Below are 21829 nucleotides of genomic sequence, written 5' to 3' on the forward strand. Positions count from 1 at the left end.
TGAATAAATGGAGTATATTTTCCTTAGGTAATTAGATTGCGCTTTCATTTAACTTGTCTGTTGTATATTCTTCTTAGATCCCTATAAGACAAATGAACCATCGTTCTCAAGGTGACAAGAATATTCAATGAATTTGGAAAAACCTAATGAAGCAATGGTTCAAGTCTAAATATGAGACAATCAAAACTCTGTTATCCTTGCAATGATTTTGGCGCATTGATTTTTGCCTCTACTTTTAATTGTGAATTTGACTTTTTGGTGGATTTACTGTGTGAGATTACAGTTATTCAAATGAAGGAGTTCAAATGGTGTTAAGGCAGACATCTTTATGTCCTTTAGGAAGAACATTTTCACTGTTGTTAAATTTGACGTGGCTCCACGAGGCAGATTCTAATAGTTCTCTTTCCCAAGCTGCTAAAATCACAGAAAATTTAAGTAACTAGATATTTTAAAACCAGAAATATTTACAATTTAGGTTGAATTTTTATTTTTTTTTGTTTTTCTATCTTAATACTTAAGAGACTAGGTATAGCATCTCAGCTCATCGAATCTTTTGAGAACAAAATGTACTTTACTGAATGCCATAAAGAGGCCTGTTGTTTCCACCACAATTCGAAACATGATGTTCCAGAAATGAAAACTGCATAACAGAGCAAATATTCATACATTCTCAGCTGTTTCAGGTTATTTCTTTCAAGAGATCATGGCTTTAAATACTCACAGGCAAAAGCAAGATGCGTACTTGGGTGACCAAATGGAGATGGACAAGGTATACAGAAAACAAGGCATGAACTGCCCACCTAACCCTAATTATTCAGAAGGGAGAAATTAAAAATCTGCTACCCTGCTAAATCAAGGATTATTACATTTCAGATCTGGTTTGAGTCTGACCACTGGAGGTCTATATATTGTCAGGTGTCTTGGCAACAAACCTGGCAGGTGGCTAGCAAGTTCTGGGAAGGCAAAGACTTACTGTTTAACCCACATTCTTGACATAGATAGGAAAAGGTAGCATCACTGAGATTACTCAGTCAGCCCTTGGAAGAGCGGGTCCCCCATTTCTTCTTCACCCAATCTTTCCAGGCCATTGCTCTTATAAGGCATCAAAAGCCAGTAAAAGCACATTTGAAAATGAAAGGTCTATCACATTCTTTTGAAGCATCAAAAAGCCACATAAAGAAGCCGTAGGACCAGAAAAAGCTGACAAGGAGCAGGACAGTGCCTGTTAGGATGGCAGGAATAGCTGGAGGTGAACCAATGTGCGGTCTATGAAAAGGCGAGTGAGAGAACCAGAAATTTGCTGCTGACAAGATGAAACAGCCCACAGCTGTGTCATGCTAATAAAAAGTTAATTTCAACTTTCAGACACTCTTCATGGTACCTTACAGTTCAATGGCATCAAGCTCATCCATTGTGCTATATCACCTGCAGAGGCTGGGTCTATTTACAAGTTCTTGGAATCCAAACAGAATTTAAGGAAACTATTTTACTTCTGAAAGATGTACATGGGAATAAGAACATTTGTGATCAGGTTGGACGGCTACCCCAGTGTCCTTGCAAACTTGAGCTTTAGTCTTAAAATAAGTCCTGAACATCGACACAGGTGGATCAGGAGCTTTTCCTTAGCTATATAGTTCATGCCATCACTGTCAGAATCTGGGGATAAGCACAGTTTCATCTGAAATAAAAAAAAAAAAAATGTTAAGTTTCTTGATAAATCTGTGGTCACCCTCATGACCTACTATCTTTCAGGCTGAAACAGACAACCTACAAAAGTTTCTTAAAGGCATGTCACTAAGTTTTCTGCTATGTTATTTCCTGAAACCATAAATCCAAGCTGTTATGTATACATAGAAGCTGCCTCTAGTAATCTTGTACTTACTTGGTGATGTTTAAGAAATACAAGTAGAAAACAAAAATCCAATAGCTCCTCACATGCACACCTCAGTGCACTTGTGCCCTGACTTCAGAAAAAGTCATAGGGACTGTTCCACTTTATAAAGTAGGATAAACATTATATATCTTACAAAGACTATGTGATTTAGAAGTGCTACTATATGGGGAATTAAAAATCCTGATGAATCTCAGCTTTGTCACTGATTGTTTTACTGTAAGTAAAATATTCAACTGTATCCCAAACCAAAATCTTCTGAGATATAATAAAGCCTGCCCCCGCCCTGCTCACCTAAACAAGGGTGTTTTGAGAAACAAGTGAGAAAACACTTTCCAAATAATATAGGGAAGTATGCAATTGTTAGAACTAGCAAAATGTGGCAGTGCCCAACATAGACATACTTGTTGAATTGGCGGAAGATTTAACCACTCATAAGAAAACTTACCATATGACTTTATTTTAATATACATATTTTAATGAAAGATGATTTATGGTTCATGACTGTAATATCCTTAATATCCAATTGCCTATTTCTGGAGATATTGATAAGTATAGTTATTTTAATATATCTGTTAGCTATATTAACTCTTTTTTTTGGATATTAGTTCTTCTGCCCACTGGATTTAGTGTCTCACTTTTGTAGAGATGCTTGTCTTCAAATGTTTGAGCACCTCTGTTTTCGAAAATGCCAGGTCTACGATCTTTCTGCTTCAGTCTGCTCAAGGTTATAGCGGAGGGATAGTGAGACATGGGGCTTGGTGGGCTCTACTGATAGACTTTTCTGTGAAGAGGAATCGCAGACTTCTTAGTCTTGGCAACTACCAAGGATGCGGCTCTGCCTCTGGACACCCAGCACACAGTGATGTCATCTGTTGTGGGCATATAACTCACATTATATGACCCATTCTGGAGAAAGCAAGACTCAGGGAAGAAGCAACTGACCCAGCTGTTCTAACTGATGCTACAGACTGGGTTGGTCCAAGGTCCTTTCCTCCAGTGCTCTGTTGACTGTGAGCTGAGAGGATTTGCGCAGGAGTCTCTTCCTTATGTGAATTTGGTATAAATCTTTGAATCCATTTACTTTCTGTTTTTCAGAAATGCTTCAATTTCTTGTCCACCAATAAGAATTTGTTCTTGTTTTTGATTGAGTGATATGAGGAAGGTTCTAAGTGTGGTATGGACAGAAGAAACTAGCTGGAGGGGCGCCTGGGTGGCTCAGTCGTTAAGCGCCTGCCTTCAGCTCAGGTCATGATCCCAGGGTCCTGGGATCGAGCCCTGCATTGGGCTCCCTGCTCCACAGGAGGCCTGCTTCTCCCTCTCCCACTCCCCCTGCTTGTGTTCCCTCTCTCGCTGTGTCTGTCTCTGTCAAATAAATAAATAAAATCTTAAAAAAAAAAAAAAGAAAAGAAAAAGAAGAAGAAACTAGCTGGAAAAATTCCTCTGCAATTGGCTTTCTTATCACCCTGTGTGCCCATCAACCACATCCATTTATTAAGAAAATAACACATGCCTTTGGTCAGAAATTAAATAGTACAAAAAGTATCCAAAGGTAAGTGACTCTTCTTCCCAGTCTCAGAGTTACTCCCATAGTCAATAGTTTCTTGTATGACATTCCAGAACTTTTTAATGTAAATATATGTCTATAAACACTGTTAAGTACTTTCCTTTTGTTTGACTTAACGATGTATCTTTCAGCTCTGTCCAAATCAGCATGTGTAGATACATTCTTTTTAATGGCTATATAACAATTTACTGTATGTCTGCATCAAAATATTTTGTCAGTCTCTTGTTGATGGACATGGAGGTTGTGTCCTGTTCTTTTTTACTATTATAAATAAGACCACAATGAAAAATTTTTGTAAAGAGATGCAGATAAAACCAGAGGACAAATTTTTAGAAGTACCACTTGCAAGATTTGCACACTCTAAATTTTGATTGTTATCCAGTTGCATTTCAAAGAGGCTACAGTAATTTTTACCATTTCTACACTGTATATCTATCCCTGTCTCACACTAACATCCACTATGAATTTCCAAATTTTATAACTATCACCAACCTGACAGGTGAAAACTGTCTCATGGTCTGAATTTACATTTCTTTAATTATAAATGAGACTGAAGATTTTTCATATGCCTAAAAAGGTATTTTTTTCCTTTGAACTCTTTTTTCATATCCTTTGCCTATTGTGTGAGATCTGTTTGTATTTTTCTTGTTGATATATAAGAACCCTGTATATACATTTTGAAGATATGGGTGCATATACAGTGCAGGTGTGGTAAAAGTTGGCATAACATTTTTGGAACACAACTGGACATGTACAGATTTTTCAGTTTTGTCTTTTGCCTTTAATTACCGTATTTTTCCACACAGAAGTTTTAATATTTTATAGCAAAATTTATCTCTATCACTCTTGTTTTTAAATGTCTACTTCAGTTGTTTCTTACCTGAGAAAGTCATACTCCAAGATTACTTAAAATTTTTTGCCATGATGTTCTATAAAACTACAGTTTTGTATTTTCTCTTTAAAGCATACAGATTTTTCCCCTAAATGGCTAAAAAGTTTCTTAATACCATTTATTAAATAACCTATCTTTCTTCACTGATTTAAAATGCCACCTCTACCATATACTAGATTCCCCGAAGTATTTGGACCTACTTAAGATTCCATTCTGTTCCATTGATCTGTCTGCCTATGCAGATATTTTAAAAATGAATACATTTATGGAGCTATAATTTAGCATGTGTGGGTATATTTCCAGGCTTTAGTTATTTGTATTCTACAGTATGTTTATTTGTCACTCTGTTCCTCTGGTTTGACTTCCTCAAGGGCAAAGATTATGGATTCTCCTCCCTATGTAATTCCCTAAAACACTAGTCTCTGCCAAGTTTGACATTTTGGAAACTAAAATCAAGCTGTGTCTTTAGACAGAACCAATGATGGTCTGAGAGGTTTGAGAAAATGAAGCCCAGCTTAAAACATTCGACCCCTAAACAAAACATAAAACATTACAATAATTAATTCCTCTTATTGAGGGACTTTCCTGTTAAAACTCAAATAGTTTTACATGTGTTAAATGTATTTAATTAAATAATTAAATGTAAATGCAGTTATTTTGCATAAATTTATCATCTCCCTGGTCTAGGTTTTGATAGAAAGGCAACAAGAACTAATATTTAGAGAGCCAAGCAATCTGGTAAGAATAGCATATATTCCATCTCATTTAGTATCACCAGATAGTCTAGGAAATTGCTATCATTAATCTCACTTTACAAATAGGAAGTGGGCTCAGAGAAGTAAGTTAACTTGCCAGGTTAGTTAGTGGCAAAGCCTGGATTCAAACCCAACTTTGTCTGAATCCTAATATGTCTGATTCAAAGCTGAGTTACATGTTTGATACATAGTTCTAGAATGTTCCTCCACTCTCCCATGCCTCCTCTCAGAGACAGAGTTCCCTGAGCAAGGATGTGAAATAATTTCCACTTCTTGCGCCAGCTCTGCAGTGGCTGCCTTGAGCACTGAATGGAGAATAATTTCTAGCTGCAACCATGCTCAGCAAGAAAGATGACCGTGATAAATGACCAATGTCTGCCATGGAAGTTGGAGGCAGGAGTGGCAATGTGGGACACTGTATTTGCCACTACTGCCCAAAACACAAGGCCAGAGACCAAAAAAACATTTTACCAACTTCACAGTTGTGTTTAGGAAAAACCCTAAAATCAGTCAATAAAATTCATTCCCTAAATAAAGCCTCAGGACCCAAAAATAAAAATAAATTTTGAGAAATATAGCAAATAGAAGAGGGCATTATATATGGTACTGAAAGTAAATCAGGTCTGCAAGCTTGACATGCTAAATGTTCAGCCTCATTTTGTGGTGATCAACGTGGCTCTACCAGTCATAGGAACACCCGCTTGACCTTCTACCTTTGCTTCACCATGACCACTGCTTCGAACTGGTTTTTGCCAGCATAAAGGGAGATAAGAAATTCTAAGCTAGCAGGTAAATGGCACAGCATCTAATTCACCTTGTGTATCACTCCATCCTAGAAATCTATATTAGACCAAGAAACCAAGCTTTGAATCAGGCTCTACCCAGATTTACCAGTTCGAAGAAGTGGGCCCCTGGATTTACATGATAATCAATAGATCCAAGAACAATGTGAAGCCTCTCTGGCATAGTCATTGTGAGTGGCCACCTCACTCCTATTCCTCTTCCTTTCCCTTCAGGGATCTGCAATTCTATCTAGGTACCCAGTTGTGCCCACAACTTAATGTGGCTCAGGAAAGTTAGCCCCACCCAAGCTTCTGACAGTCCACATGCAATCCCATGCCCCTGTCAGTGACTAGATTAGCAGTGAGCAGGCGACTGAGTTCAGGAGTCCTGAGATTTAGGCAGAGGTTGGCGCTAACCATCCGAGGAAGTTCTTCCTTGTTCCTCTGGGACAGCATCAGAGAACAGCTATTTCGTTTCTTCCAGCCAGCGTTCTGTGCTGATATGAGATCCAAAATTGTGGTAGCCACTTCTCTACCAGCCATCACTAAGAGGAGGACAGAGCCCAAAGAATCACAGAGAAGTTAATCAGGGACTCAGCCCTGACGATCTCAGTTAACTCTGAACTTGCAGTTATTGAGGCAATCGATTTGTTTAAATTGTATGCTGTTACTCGCCGCCAAATGCTTCCCAGATGATCTCTCTCATACACCTCCACTTCGAGTCTCTGAATGAGTCACTCTCTAGACTCTGGACTAGATCTCCTTGAACCTGTTTGCCTACTTGAAGGACAATGTAGGACTTAGGAGCACATGTTCAAAATTTGACTCTGGCACTTATTTCCTGTGTGACCTCGGGCAAGTTACTTAAACTCTCCATGTTCAGTTTCTTCATCTGTGAAGTGGAGGCAATAGTCATATTCCACAGTTTTATGAGGACTAATGAAATAAACCATGTAAAGTGCTTAGAACTGGGCCTGGCACGTAATTACTGGAATCATTACATGAATTTTGTCCGTGCCTACTGCCTGATTTCCCCCCTCCCTAATAGCAAGACCCCAAATCCACACTGAACCTGTGTCTATTTAGATCACCACCTGTAACCTCCAAACCCTGAATCCGTTCCAAGGGTCTTTCTAGCCACCTCACCCCAGTTATTCTGATTTTCAACTGATCTTCCTCACATCCAGCTGTAGGCACTGGGATTTTCCAGGAATCCCAGAAAGGAGATAGCTAATATAATCTTGTAACCTAAAGAAATACAAATCTGGTGCTAGGAAGATTCTTATAGATTGTAACCAGTTTTTCTTACCACAGCACTACTTCTTAAGGGCTTCTTCTTGTAGGGTAATGTGTACAGAAAAATAAGTTACTAATTACTATTCATATTTGGCTTTGCTTCTCCATAGACAATTGTCCTGCTCAGTAGCCCTCACTTCCCATTGGGACCTCAGTTGTTTAATTCATTTGGCATTACTCTTTTTTTTTTTTTCTTTGCTATGGAGCCACTCTGTGCTATTATGCTGAATTTCAAAAGGAGACTGATCAGGGAAATTTTCAAATGCAACTTTCAAATTTCTTTTCTCCGAAAATGAACTTGAACAGTCCTTATACCATTAAACGTGGCAGTTGAGTTGGTGGGACGACTCCTGTAAAAGCACATACCTGTGGCTGTTTTCCACACCCTGGCATCAGCTTGTCTGTCCCTTTCCATGCAGCTTCCCTGGGAACTGTGCCATATACAGCTATCATTTTCTGCTTATAAAAAGGAAGTGAGAGCTCAGGATCGTTAGATTCTATAAACCCTTGAATGGTTGAGAAATGCAAAGCAATGAGCTATCTTACAGGGCTGCTGGAGACAAGGAGTGGCGAGAGGAGAAAAGAAATTATATCTTAAAACTCCAATGCGTACCATTCTTATATGATGTCTAAAGAGACAGAAATTCAAGCTGAGCATTTAAATGTTAAAACAAAATAGACAATGCAATGTTCTTTCCAGCAAAATAGCTGCCATATGTGTACTGTCCTGAATGGAAAGGGAAGAAAAAAGAAACAAAGAGAAAATGAGACACAGAGGAGAGAGAGAAAGATGGATAATCCAGGGAAGGTGCAGTTAATATGCCTGCAGTTTTACAGGAAAAATAATTCTGTTACATAAAGGGTGCTAAAACAAGGGAAATGGGAAAAAGTCAGGCTGAACTTCAGAATCTATGATTCCCTGGCATAGAATATATCCTCATCTGATCCCGGTAATTTCAGGTGGCCAGTTCAATGCTGCATAATCTCACAAACGATTCAGCGGGCCAAAGAAGCAACTTTGGAGACTCTAAACTCCCTGGTTCAAATCACAGAATATTATTTTCATATTTTTCTTCACCTGCTCCTCAGCTCCAAGGCAAATGAACAGAAAGCCAGTAAGATTTTAATGTGTGGGCTGTATTATTCTTTTTTCAGTGCGGTCTGTACAACTTTTCCCCATCTGCACAGATATGGAGGGGCCTGTTTTGGTGTGCTTTTGAAGTTTTCTGCTCTTCTACGAAATGGAATACTCCTGAGAAACCAGAGTGGTAAAGAACTTGGAGCAGGTGATAAAACCTCGTCTTTGCACAGCCGCTCAAGGACATTGCATTGTTGAAGCTGCCTAGCAGTAATGGCTATTGAAATTATACTGGCCCACCAGCCCCTGGGCAGGAAGAACACTGCCGTGAGAACTCGGATTTTATTGAAAATCAAAAGCCAGCCGACAGGATGCTCTCTGAACTCACCCGGGGAACTCTTAGTTGGAATCATTGGCTATAACAATATGCTGAGAAAGATTTGGAAACTAAACCTCAGGGAATTGTTTAAAAAATACACATATGCACACACAACAGGGTGAATTTTAGAGAAGTATATGAAAGGCTGCAGGAAAGAAATGGCTTTAAAGACAGTATACCACAGCCATCAAACATGTAGTGGGTTTGTAAGTTCAGTAAATTCTTAATAACCGTAATTGGGCCTGAAAGCACAGAGTAGAAATATGAGTAAAATAAGCAAAGAATCATTTTAAGGCTGAAGGATAATATTTTTAAAATAAGCATAAGAAGGCCAATTAGTAGGGAAATGACTATTTGATTGGAGAAATGATATAGGCTGTACATTTTTTAAGGTAGCCCACAGAAGCAATTCGGCAACAGTGTCCTTCAGTGATTTCCTTAACCTCTCTGAAGCTCAGTTCCCTCATCTCTGAAATGAAGGAGGATAATTAAATGAAAGAACTCTCATAAAAAGAATATACTATTATGAAGGAACACAGAAAACATTCCATGTGGGTCACTGAATGAATAAGCCAGTATCATCCCTAACAGGTAACCAAAACTATAAATCTTGGTGAGTAAAAATTCATCTAACCCTTGCTACATCTGTCATCTATCACTAAGGTAACAGAATAATCAAGAATAATCTTTAAACCAACATTAGAATTTTAGAACAAATTCCTATAAAATACATCAAAGCGGGTATGATCAGTGAATATAAGGATTTAAATTGCCCTGTAGAAACAGAATTTCATTTCTGATAAATCAATTGCCTGTTTTCCTTTTCATATTTTCAGTTTGGTTGTTGAAAACTTATTTCTCATATCATTTATGTTTATTGTCCTAATCAAATTTCTTTTAGCAGAGAAATTACTTGTTATGAATCTATGGGTTTTTTTCTATTTCTACTTTTCAGTGAGCTATGGAATAATATTTTTAATGTATATAAAATACAAATTTTCTATCCAAGATATAATTGAACAACACCTTCATTGTTTTCTAAACAGATTTATTTTTCTAGTCCCATGAGTCTCTTAGTAGCCATGTTTTCCACTTCCTAATTTACAAAGGTTCTTTATGAGATACTTTTCTGTCTTCTTTAAAGAGAGGTGAGTAGCATTCAAAATACAGCAATCATTGCTGCATTCCACGTTTGTCACCTTTGTGCAACACCATAAATAATATGCAAAAATCAATAACAATTTTATCCTAGTTCAATGCCATTTTGTAGGAAAGAATCTCTTTGTGTAGATTTTAATATTCTTCTCTATTTTTTAAGAAAATTAGCCAGTAACTTTGCAGTCTTTAATCCTCAATCAGATAAAGTTTACTCAGGGGTCTTTAAAAGTAAAAGGAATCGAGGCTAGGATATAGAAACTTATTCTACCTCAGTTCCTCTTCAATAACATTCGACTTAACTAAGAAAGATTAATTTGTTAAAGATCATATGTTGATTTTTAAGATAATGAATGATCCACATCTTAATAAGTAATGCTAATTATTTATTCCTAATGTTCAAAACATATAAACTAGCTGATTTATTACATATTATTTATATATATAATGTGTTAAAAAAATCAGAAAATTGATATTGACAAGAAGCACCATGTACTGACCATCGCCAGCACATAACCTGCAGCTCTTAGAGAATAGCTCAGAGGCAGCACCGCATGTGCCCTCACAGCGCTCCTTGGAGAAATCAGGGTGGGCAACTGATGCCACAACAACAAGCAACCTCCAAAATCTCAGTGGCTTGAGACCACAGAGCTTTGTACCTGGCTCATGTCCATCACAGGCCAGCAGGGACCTCTGCTCCTTAAAGCCTCACAGGGATCCAAGCCACTGGCTGCTCCATGTGAGCTCATGCTTATACAATCACTAAAGCAGAAGGGAGCAAGAGCTTAATTAACCAAGCACTCAGCATTAAAGATTCCTCTTCAAAGTCAGAAACTCCATGTGCTTTCACACTTCTTTAGCCAAAGCAAGCCCATGGATCACCCAAGTTTATGTGGACAGGGAAACAAGATTCTTCCATGTGCTAAAGAGAACCAGACACATTTGGTGGGCGGCACTCACGGCTATCAGAGCTCCACTCACCCTGTCACCAAGAAAAGAAATGAGGGGCGCCTGGGTGGCTCAGACAGTGAAGCCTCTGCCTTCGGCTCAGGTCATGATCCCAGGGTCCTGGGGTTGAGCCCCATGAGACCAACACCAGGCTCCCTGAGCAGGGAGCCTACTTCTTCCTCTCCCTCTGCCTCTCCTTCCCCGCCGCCCCCCCCCCCCGCCTCCCTAACTCACGCTCGCTCGCTCTCAAATAAATCAATAAAATCTTTAAAAAACATTAAAAAAAAAAAAGAAATGAAATGAAGTGGCAGGAGTTTTAACAGTTGGCGCAACAAAAGCCCCAAATTATTCAGTGACGTTCATCCCAGTCTCTCTAACTCAGACTCCAGAGGTAGGGGGTGAGTAGAGTTTAAGAGTTACTATTTTCCCTCAGAGCATCACCTCCTTGTAAATGCATATATGCACCTTAGAGTGATCCTTTGCTCCTTTTGGGTTTCCAAGATATTGCTAAAGGGGAACCTGGCTAGCTTCAAAACCTCCCAGAAAAATTAGGAAGAGGTCAGTATGGACTTGAGAACGTTAGATTAAGACCCATGGTCCCTAACATTCATTTAGACTCTATGCCAGATGCTACACTTAGTGGGGTTTGTATCGTCTCATACCATCTTCAGAGCATTTGTATGAAGTATGTAGATACTGTGATCACCTCCACACTTGAGATGAAGAAGGTTAAGAAAATGGCAGAACTCAATGGTGCAAGAGGAAGGATTTGGCCGCAGCTGTGGACTCCAGAGCCCACACTGCCAACCAACATATGATAGTGAGTTAACATCAGTAAAGTGTTTTATTATAAATACCATTTGAATGTGTGTATTTAAATAAATGCCATTTCACAAGTGTAATTTTGAGAAGGGGGTTCCAAAACAGCATTCCAGCACATTTTCCCACTAAAAAAATAATAGCACTCACTTTTTAACTTTGTCAGATTCCTTTCATACATCAAAAGGCAGGATATGTAAGGAGCATTTTTGGAGCTAGCCTATAAACTTTATATGGCTCTAGGCTAATGGGAGAATTTTAAATATTACCAAGAATGAGTGAGACTAAAGTTTACAAGGAGTATATTGGGAACATGACAAGATTCATGGCTGCCTCATTTTTTGTAACTGTGGCATGGTATTCATGGAGGCCACATAAATGTCACCCCCTGGAGTTGTACAGTGTACAATGTGTGCGACCACATGTTGAGGTCATAATGTCTTCCAAGGGAAATCTACTTTTACCTACACTCCTATCCCAAGCTGTCGTCTCTTGACAGGGAGTCCTGTTCTATTTGGTTTTCCAAATATCCTTAAAGAATTTAATACCTTAGATTATTTTCCAAATTGACAGTAGAGAATATTGATATGATAAGCATTATGAAACCAAGTCTTAAATAAGCACATCTTGTACGGTCATCCGTTGCTAGAAGAGTCAGCGTCTGGATCTGTGCGTGGAAATTGTGTTAACTGAACTGGGAAACCTCAAAAATAGTCTGAATTTAAGGAACTACACTTACTCAAGTATAGAATAAGTTATTCAACTTAGCTATTTTAAAACTCCGTAGCAATTTATTATGTGGCATTATAAACTTTGTGTGTTTACTGATATCTATGGGGATAAATCACAGTTATTTTCAAGAGTACAAAAAAGGAACACCACTTCAGTGCATCAACTTCAACAGCTTCCTATCCCCCATCTCCATAAAACTGCTGGTTTATTCCTCTCCTTCCACAGGACCCCATTACAGACCCCACAGGATCTCTCCACTACTACTGTTGTGTCTTAATTTTGTTTTAATCATTTTTTTTCAATCCCTCAACCCACTCTAGTGTCAGCAAGCTGCTGTTGATCTTGAGAAGTCCTTTGTTGCAAATTCCCTCGCATGGCTTTCTGCAGAGCACTGCCCCCTTTGAAGACTTGCCTCAGTGGTCTTTGTGTGAGCTGCTTCAGAGAAGGAATAGAGAGGCATGCCTTAGGTAAGAAGTTTTGCAATGCCTTTTCAAATGGTATTTGTACACTTTAGTAGTCATTATAGATTCTCTGCTAACCTAAGAGATTTGCAGCTTTATAAAGGCTGTGGCAGATGCTAAGAATATTCATCAATCCTTTTCTTCTTTTGAAACGGGCCCAAAAACAAATGACTTGTGGGCAAATATTGATTTTTTTTTCCCAAAGATCAACTATTCAGTATAAAAGAACACCTAAACATGAAATAGAAAGGTTTACATTGTCAAACCAGGGCAAAAGGCAGAGAAGGAAGACTATGGTTCCCTACCCTGGAACGCAAGGCCTAAGGAACAAGTGAGAAAGGTAATGCCTGTGGCACTTCCTCCCGGAGACTTCTCTGGAAGCTGAAGGGAAGTAAATGAAGCAATTGAGGGCTGTGCTTCTCAAACTTACACCGCATATGAATCACCAGGGATCTTGTCAAAATGCAGATTCTGAGTCACCGGGTCTGGGTTGGAACCTGAGATTCCGCCTTTCGGACTCACCTCCAAGCAATGCTGAGTCTGCTGGTCCAGAGCTCATACTGCATGGACCAAGGTTTTAGGCCACCTGCCACTGACCATCATGTCCTCTAACAGCAAGTCTCTGAGTTCTTTCCAGCAAAAAAAGGCGAAAGCAGGCACGGATGCCACATCTGCATCAGCTGCCTCAAAGAATAAAGAAGCCTGAGGAGCCCCACAGTGGCATTCTCTGTCCCTAAAAAGATTACATCCGCATGAGAAAAGGATTGAGGGAGGTGATGGGGTTGGTGCGATGAGTTTAGCAATCCCTGTGCTGAGCGTTGGGGGCACTTGGTTTGGTGTTCACATTACCAGCCTCAGTGAGGTGGAACAGAGGATTACAAAGGGATAAGCTAAATGGCAATTGCAAGTGTATTGTGGTCACCGGCACCTTTTCCATCAGTATTTTCCATTTCTCCAAAGCCATATGGAGCACTTAATCTATTTAGGTGATTTCTTAAGAGAGAATGAACAATACGTGTCCCCAAGTGGCAAGTGTAGTGAAAGTTAAAAACGGTATTTTCTTTTATCCCAAAGCCTTCAAAATGTTCACAGATCTTACAATTATCATAAAAATAAATGATAATAGGGATTTAGTTCAGTTAGAAATCATCCTGCTCTTGTCCAGGTAGCGAAACTTAAAATAAAACATACTCCCTTCTAGCCTTCAGGATCAGGATAAAAGTCCAATATGAAAGATCCTAATGATCTATGGTTTGAAGAGCTGGCTGTTTTAACAGAGATCATGGCCAACGACTTAGAAGAAGAGGAATTTCAGATCCAAGACTAAAATAGTAGATTTATGCTTAGATGGGTTTGTTTCTTCAAAGAATGCTCCATTGATCTTACTGAAAGTCTTCCAGGTGAGTTACTTGCTCTGTCCAAGAGCAGTTGCTATCTAAAAAATAATAAGGTATGTGTAAGCTAACAGTTCTGTCTAGTTGAGTCAGAGACTTGAGCCAAATTTATAGAGAAACATTTTTCACTGACTTTCCAAAAACATCTATCAATGCTATAAGTAAAAAGTTGAAAGAAATTAAACACAAATGTTTAAGAGCCAAGTGGGATGGCACCAAATCTATGCTAGAGGCCTGGGCTGGAGCCTAATTAGAAGGATGAGAGTCAAATATAACCTGGCCTGATTTATAATAATACACTCAAGGTAAGGGCGATCTAAGTGGTGAGCCAAGGAGGTGGCCACCTATATAAAATGAAAGCATTTCTAGGGACTCTTCCTCTGTCCCAGGCCCAAAATACATTTGCCAAAAATTCCAAATTAAACCCCTTATTTCCTCTTAATTAACACCCATGGGAAGTATACATTAAATTGTTTTTGATTCCTTGATATATTTGCACCGATTTAATCATTAGGGCCACCTGCCATTATCCAGCCATGGATAGATTCTGTTTTCATGAAGGGAGTGAGAGAAGGAGCAAAGGAAAGGCCAGGTCCAGAGCCAACCTAGGACTGATTAGCAAGCCATGCAGGGGTGGTGATAAGGGCATTCAGATATCTGGGGGCCTGAACCCTAAACTGGCCCCTTGCCAAAGGCAAAACTTAACACTTTTTATATTTCTGCCCTACAGTGGGATGAAAGCAATCACAGAATGCAGGCCAAAGCTGGAACTACACACTTCAAGCTAAATGTACATGGAACCCAAAGAGTGGTTCTTTTCAGTTAGAAGCATACAAGGACTGACATTAATTATGTCACAAAATTTATTTAAAACAACTTAACTGAATACTGTCAAACTTATCTACAGCCGAGGTATTCATAATAGACAGGAAACAAAGTCCCTAATACCCAGGATCACTGATGTACACGTAGGAAACATGTTTTCCCCTCTGGCAAGATAGCATTTCTGGTATTAAACAGCTGTTTTCACCTCCCCCTTAAAAATGGCTGTGATTCACCCTCCTTCAAGTTATCCAGCCAAAACCTGTCAGGAGTTGCTTGAGGCTGAAAAGTATGCATGTTGCTTTTTATGTAAATGGCGGGGGAATGGGTGCCACAGGTAATGCTGTCACACACACACAAAAGACTTTAAATGGATGCCAGAAACAAATTCTCCTGGTCCTCTGAGTCTCTTTTTCTGCTTAACCACATTGTCCGCCCCCCTCAGGTGTCCTTGATGCACCTCCGAACATCCTGAGAATGATTTTCAAACCCAATACATTTCGACAAGTGTGGAACGGATGCCTCTGTGAAATAGAGATGAGCTTGAAAGAAAAGATGAAATTTGCACATGTTCCTTTGCAACCAGGGCTTTCTAGTGAATTGCTTGAGTCAGAAGATAATTCTCCCTATTTTTCAGTGTTTGAAGTGTAGCCTGTGCTCAAGCAGCTAATGGATCTGTTTCTGGCCACAGTGCCATCTTTGAGATGCAAAGCTTATAGAGTGGGCATCAGATTGACCTTTGCTTCCCAACTGCTCTTGATCTCGCTGCATACTGATTTGTTCTTCCAGAAAAAGGAAAGGCATAAAGGTTAGGTAGCCCAGCATAGATTAAATGAAAACAGAAATAAATTTTTATTTTTATTCAGGTAGCTGACAAAAGTCTCTCCAAAGCTTCAGAATCATTCAGTCACATATTATGCACACACACACACACCATACACACACCACACACACACACACACACCACCTTGAACCTTTCTAGGCACAGAGGATAAAAGAATAAACAACACAAAACTTCTGCCATCATGGAACTTACACTTCAGGAGAGATAGACAATAAAAAAAAAAAAAATCCTGTGTACATGTAATGCAACATTGTATAGTAATAAGCACTGCGAGTTAAAATAACCCTGGGCAAGGGGATCAATGTGAAGGTGCATACCCACAGTAGGCCCATTTGAGAAGGTGGTATCAGAATGAAGACTTATATAAAATGGGAAAGCAGTCCTTACGGATATCTGGGGACAGAGCTCTCCAAGCCAAGGGAATAATGTGTTCAAAGGTCCTGAAGTAGCGACAAACTAAGTATTTTTGAGGAATAAAGAGCCGGTGTGGTAGAGCTGAGAGTGGCAGGAGATGAGATCGTGTGGACCGGAAGAGGGCAGATCCAAGGGAGCCTTGAAGACCACAGTAAGGACCTGGGTTTTTATTCTGATTGAATAAATCCACTGGAGGATTTTGAGCAGAAGAGTGACTTACATGGCCTGATTTACATTTCAATCAAATAACTCTGAAGCTTGTGACATGGGATGGGCAAGATTAGAAGCCAAAAAAGCCAATTAGGAGTCTAAATGGAGGTCTTGTACTAGGAAAAGTAATGGTGAACACAATGGAACTGATTAAATCCCAGATATATTTTGAGGTTAGAGATTATGCTTTTCTGATACATTACATGTGTGGTTTGTGAGATAGGCATCAAGGATAATTCCCAGTTTTTGACCTGATTCATTTAGTGAATGATGGTGCTGTAGAATGAAATGAGAGGAAGAAAGGCAAACGAGAATTTCTCTGGGAAAAACGAGAATCAAAAGAGTTCTCTTTTGAAGATGTTAAATTTGAAAATGCTTTTTAGATATCCAGGGGGAGATGCTGAAGAGGGAGTTAGACATACAAATCTGGAGCCCAGAGGAAAGGAAAGGGCTGAAGATGTAAATTCAGAACTACCTTGATATAGCTGATATATAAAGCCATAATAGTGAATGAGATCACCTAGAGACAAAGACCAGGGAAAGGAGAGGAAACAACCAAGAGGCTGAGCCCTAGAGCACCCCCAAAATTGTTAGATCAGGGACAGGGGACCCAGAAAAGAAGAATGGGAAGGCACCGCCATTGCATAGGAAGAACACAAGAGAGTAATAGAGCTACCCAAGCCAAGTGAAAAATATGCTTCCAGAGAGTAGAAGTGAACAATGGGATTAAGTGCTACTAATGAATGGGTCAAGTAAAATCAAGGTTGATAAATGCCAATAAGCTCTGGCAAGATAGGAACCATTAGTAGCCTCAACAAGAAGGATGCTGGAGATGAAAGCCTGAGCGGAAAGAGCCAAAGAATGAATATAAAACATAAAACCCTTCTTTCAATGAGAAAAGAAAATGCCTGAAAGGGGATGTGAAATCTGGTAGAGAGTGGGTGATTTTGTCAAGGGAGATTTTAGAATATCTTTGAATGCTGGTAGGAATGATTGTATAAAGAAAGAGAAAATGATGCCGGAGAAAGAGAACATAACCGCAGGAGCCAAGTCCTTGAGAAGGAAGAAGGGATGGGATCCATGCATGAGTGTAGAGTTGGGCTTCGAAAGAAATAGGCCAATTCATCCATTGTAATGAAAGGGAAAGCCAAGTGTATGGATCCATTGACAGGTGGATCTGGGATGGCAGGAATGGCAGAAATTCTCTTGTGTTTGTCTTTATTCTTTCAGTGAAATCGCAGGTAAGGTCATCAGCAGACAGTGAGGGGAAAGAGTATCAAATGCTAGGGGACTGAGAGAAGGCACGGGTAACAGTTTCTCAGAGTGGTGGAGCGAGTTGGCCAGGGGACCTCACAGCTCTCCAGGCAGTACACAGTGCCCACTTGAGATTTGTAGTCACAAGTTAAGTGACTCTCTGCCTCTTATTGCTTCACCAATGCTGCTGGATGGGAAACTTGGATATCATCTCTATATTCCAAGTTTTTTTTTTCTATTTTACACTAGAGAGAATAAAACTGAATAGAATGGGAATCGTGTTGTAATAGGCAAAAATGCACGAGTAAAAGAATGCTTAAAACCAAACTTTCCAACCCAACTTTAAAATCATAATGCCCTTTATTCTCATTTCCCTCTATACATAAACTGTTCCTCCTTGAGCTTAGAAGGTCATTTTCTTTGATTCAAAGAAAAAGAAGATTCCTGTACCATCAGGAGACCTACTTCTAATCTCTACAATTAGCAGACTGTGTGATCCTTAGCAATTATGTAATCTCACCATAAAAGAGATAAGAGGTTACCTCCCCAATATCCTTTCTTCCCTTGTGACCAGTAACAGAACTTTTGATTCTTAGCTCAGCAGAAGACTCCCCAAATTAAGACTATATTTCCAAACTTCCTTTATGGCTATATGTGATGGTGGGATTAAGTTAGGGTCAATGAGATGTAAAGAAAAATGGTATTGGGCAGGTTCTAGGAAACTCCATTAGAACATGTCATGTACTCCTTATCTGCTCTTAAATTCTTTTCACCATGTTAGCTAGAGTTCCAGTGACCATCTGGAACCACCCTAAGAAGGGCAAAGTAGTCGGGTGGAAAGAACCTGAGTCCCTAGCAATTGTGTAGTGCCCCCGCCACAGCCCTGGACCACAAACTTCAGCCTTCAACAGTGTGAGAGACAACTATATCTCTATCATGCTGACTGAACTTAATCATGACTGATAGACCCTCAGCCTCAGTTTTCTCTTTTTTAGACTAAAGCTACTGTCAAGTTTCCTGTGCAAATGCAAAATTCTCACTTAAAATGCCATCTTTTTGTTTCAGAGGTCATAGTAGTAGAATCTACAATGGCTAGAATGCAGAATTTCTGGCTTTCATCCCTTAGTTTAATGCCATCCTGAAGCTTGTTTTGTATTGCCAAGAGGACTGCTACCCAGAGTTTTAACACCTCTCTTCACACTTACATTTCCACAGAGGTAGGCAACCACAATGCTTGATCTCTCTGGTTCGACAACACGGTTCTGACACCAGGATTAGTTTGGTATGTGAAGCAAAGAGGCATTGCTGAGTACTTTCTATAATCCTCTGGAACCCTCACCCTGCTCCACAATTTCAATGGCTTGAACAGTCTACTGTACTATGTAGAATACAAAAATCGAAAATGATAACTCTTATAAAAATTACTCCCCACATTATGTTTGTTTTTGTTTTGTTTTGCTACTTTGAAGAAAGTGAACAGTATTTGCCCATAGAATTTATTAATTAACCTGGGGCACCTTTATTTTTGTTTGTAAAGTGCTAACAACAAAAGAATGGAAGGAAAAAAACCAGACAAAAACAATTATTTGAAGCAAGCTTTGTGAAAACTGTGTCTTTAGGAAATACAATTTTGAACTTATTGCGATAATTTGTATGTAACTTTTTAAATTTTTTTCCATACTCCATCATTTTAAACTGGAGTAGAACTTTTTCCCTTGAGTTATCATTTATTAAAAATCTCCCTGGACTTTCAGGCAATTTAGGGAAATGTAACCCCTGCAAGAGAAAAAACTCATGGAATATAATGTTTTAACAAAATTTCTCTTTTGAAGAAGCAATTGAGCCTTTTGCACTCTATGCAAATAATGTTGAGCCAACAGAAACTGCTGTAAAAGCAGTGGAAGTCTGTGTCTGTATTTTCTTTTGATCTCTCTCTGGATTTAATGCCCTCATGAAGCTCAAATGGAATATATGCAAGTCACAGCATGGCAGAGGGATAATATATTTCCCCCTGCTTCACTGAGCACGAGTTGTGTATCTTGCCATCTTGAGAGTCCACAGTGCGGTACATTTATCCCCATTAGAAAAGCTCGCTCCAATAATATATGGATGCTGCAGCCATTTATGACAAATATGTAAAATCACAACCTTATACATTCTGAAGATGGGGAGTATATACATTGAATCTGTTAAACGTGCATCGACAGATTTTTGTTAAAACTAAACTTTCAAGTCCAAAGACTAAGAGGGCAAATATATTGATGATATTTGTATATTTATGTAGCCTCAAAAGGCTATAACTTTAATTTGAAGATGGAAAAATAAGAACAGTGCTTCCCACTTTGGCTATATATGAATTCACTTTGCCCATCCAGAGCAAAAAGCTTTCAGATCAAGGTGTGTTTTTTTAAGTCCTGTTTGGTTAAATTGTGATAATATGTTCAGCTCTTTCTAAGCTCATCTTAGGGCCAGAGATCACAGCAGTGACCTGAAAGTAAGAAAAATATTTGTGGTTTGAATCCTAATATTTACTAATGTGTACACCTGGCTCAGTTTACTTAAACCAAGTTTCAGTTTGCTCACCTGTAAAAAAGGGAGAATAATGATAATACCCACCTATAGGATTGTATGCAAAGGGCTCGGCATACAACTGGCACTCAATAAATGTTGGCTACTTTCATTGTGATGATTACTTCAGGATCCTCACTAGTATGCCAGCGGGGAACACTGAGCATGATGTGTGAAAAAGAGAAGGTGGGGCGTTGCCTGAGTGGCTCTGTGGTTAAGCATCTGCCTTCTGCTCAGGTCCTGATCCCAGGGTCCTGGGATCGAGCCCCGCATCGGGCTCCCTGCTCCGCGGGGAGCCTGCTTCTCCCTCTCCCACTCCCCCTGCTTGTGTTCCCTCTCTTGCTGTCTCTCTCTCTGTCAAATAAATAAATAAAATCTTTTTTTAAAAAGAGAGAGAAGCTAGGGGAGCTGCCATTAACTGTGTTCTCCAGTTTCTCTGATCCGCTATCCCAAGGGGTATAATGTGATGATGTCCCTCAACACAACTGAGAAACAGACACAGACGCAGAGAAGCACACAAAGGCCTGATAAAACCAGAAAAAAAGTTTGGGCTCTAAAATCATAAAATCCAAAATTTAATTCCATGTCTACATCTACTTAACACCCAGAACACCTTTTAGCCACCTTACGGCCAAGACAGTGACGGTCGGAAGGCACTAGGAGAGAGCCATAGGGTTAGTTTTCTCTCCTCTGTAACCAGGGGTTACAGCATTTTCATCTTTCCAATCTCAAGTTTAGCATCTCTTGCAACAAATTGTATAAAAAAATCTGTCAATTAGTTGATTCTCTGTGTTGATAAGCTATAAACTCACTGCTCAAATTCTTTGGCTTTGAGGATAAAAGTCATGGCATAGAAAAATAATGTTTCATGCCATTTTCCATTAGAGTTAAGGATACAAATACATTACCAGTGTTAAAATCTCATAGATAGTCCTTTTTTTCCATGTTGCTTGATACATTTTATTATAAACTTACTACTTTATTCAAGCTAGTACCTGTAGCCTTAAGCCTTATAAACATATATATTGAATTCTGGTGGCGGAGAAAGCACAATTATATGCACTAGCAATTACATGGCTAAGAGTTAGATAATTAGAGTTAAGGTTTATCCTTTGTAAAGATAGGTTCTGTGCGTAGATCTGCTATCTATACATCACCAGGAAACATTTATTATTCTGTTTCACAGGTAAAGAAACTAAGGTTAAGTTATTTATCCAAATAACTTTTTAATTATGGAAAAGATTCTTCTTGAGGATTAAAATATCTCTTGCAGTTTATGAGACTTATAAGACCTGGAAACATGGTTAAATAAAGTAATATATGTGAAAAAGCCTTCTTAAAATAACAAATATCTGTATAGAATTTGGCAGTTAATAGATATTCTTAATACACCTGTTTCTCCAATTAACACAGCATAGTCATTAATACACTGTATTGTGTTATGAAGTCATAATTGCAGTCAAGCAAAAAGTAATTACCATCTATCAACTTTCATGTTTTACAAATGCAAAATTATTTTTCTTTTGTTTTAGAAGGTCCCCAGAACAAATAATAGTTTTACATTAGCA

At 39.0% G+C, this 21829-nt stretch overlaps 1 long non-coding RNA gene across 1 annotated transcript in view; it reads right to left on the reverse strand.

The window, feature by feature from the left end:
* Positions 1-1519: 1519 nt before the first annotated feature.
* The window catches only part of LOC113924247, a 36683-nt gene continuing 16373 nt past the window's right edge, over positions 1520-21829 (reverse strand). Inside the window, exon 3 of the long non-coding RNA XR_003520605.1 lies at positions 1520-1678. This is a non-coding gene — a long non-coding RNA (uncharacterized LOC113924247). The remainder of the gene's footprint in view (positions 1679-21829) is intronic.

The sequence above is a fragment of the Zalophus californianus genome, chromosome 2 (genome assembly GCF_009762305.2).
Source record: "Zalophus californianus isolate mZalCal1 chromosome 2, mZalCal1.pri.v2, whole genome shotgun sequence".
NCBI lineage: Eukaryota > Metazoa > Chordata > Mammalia > Carnivora > Otariidae > Zalophus > Zalophus californianus.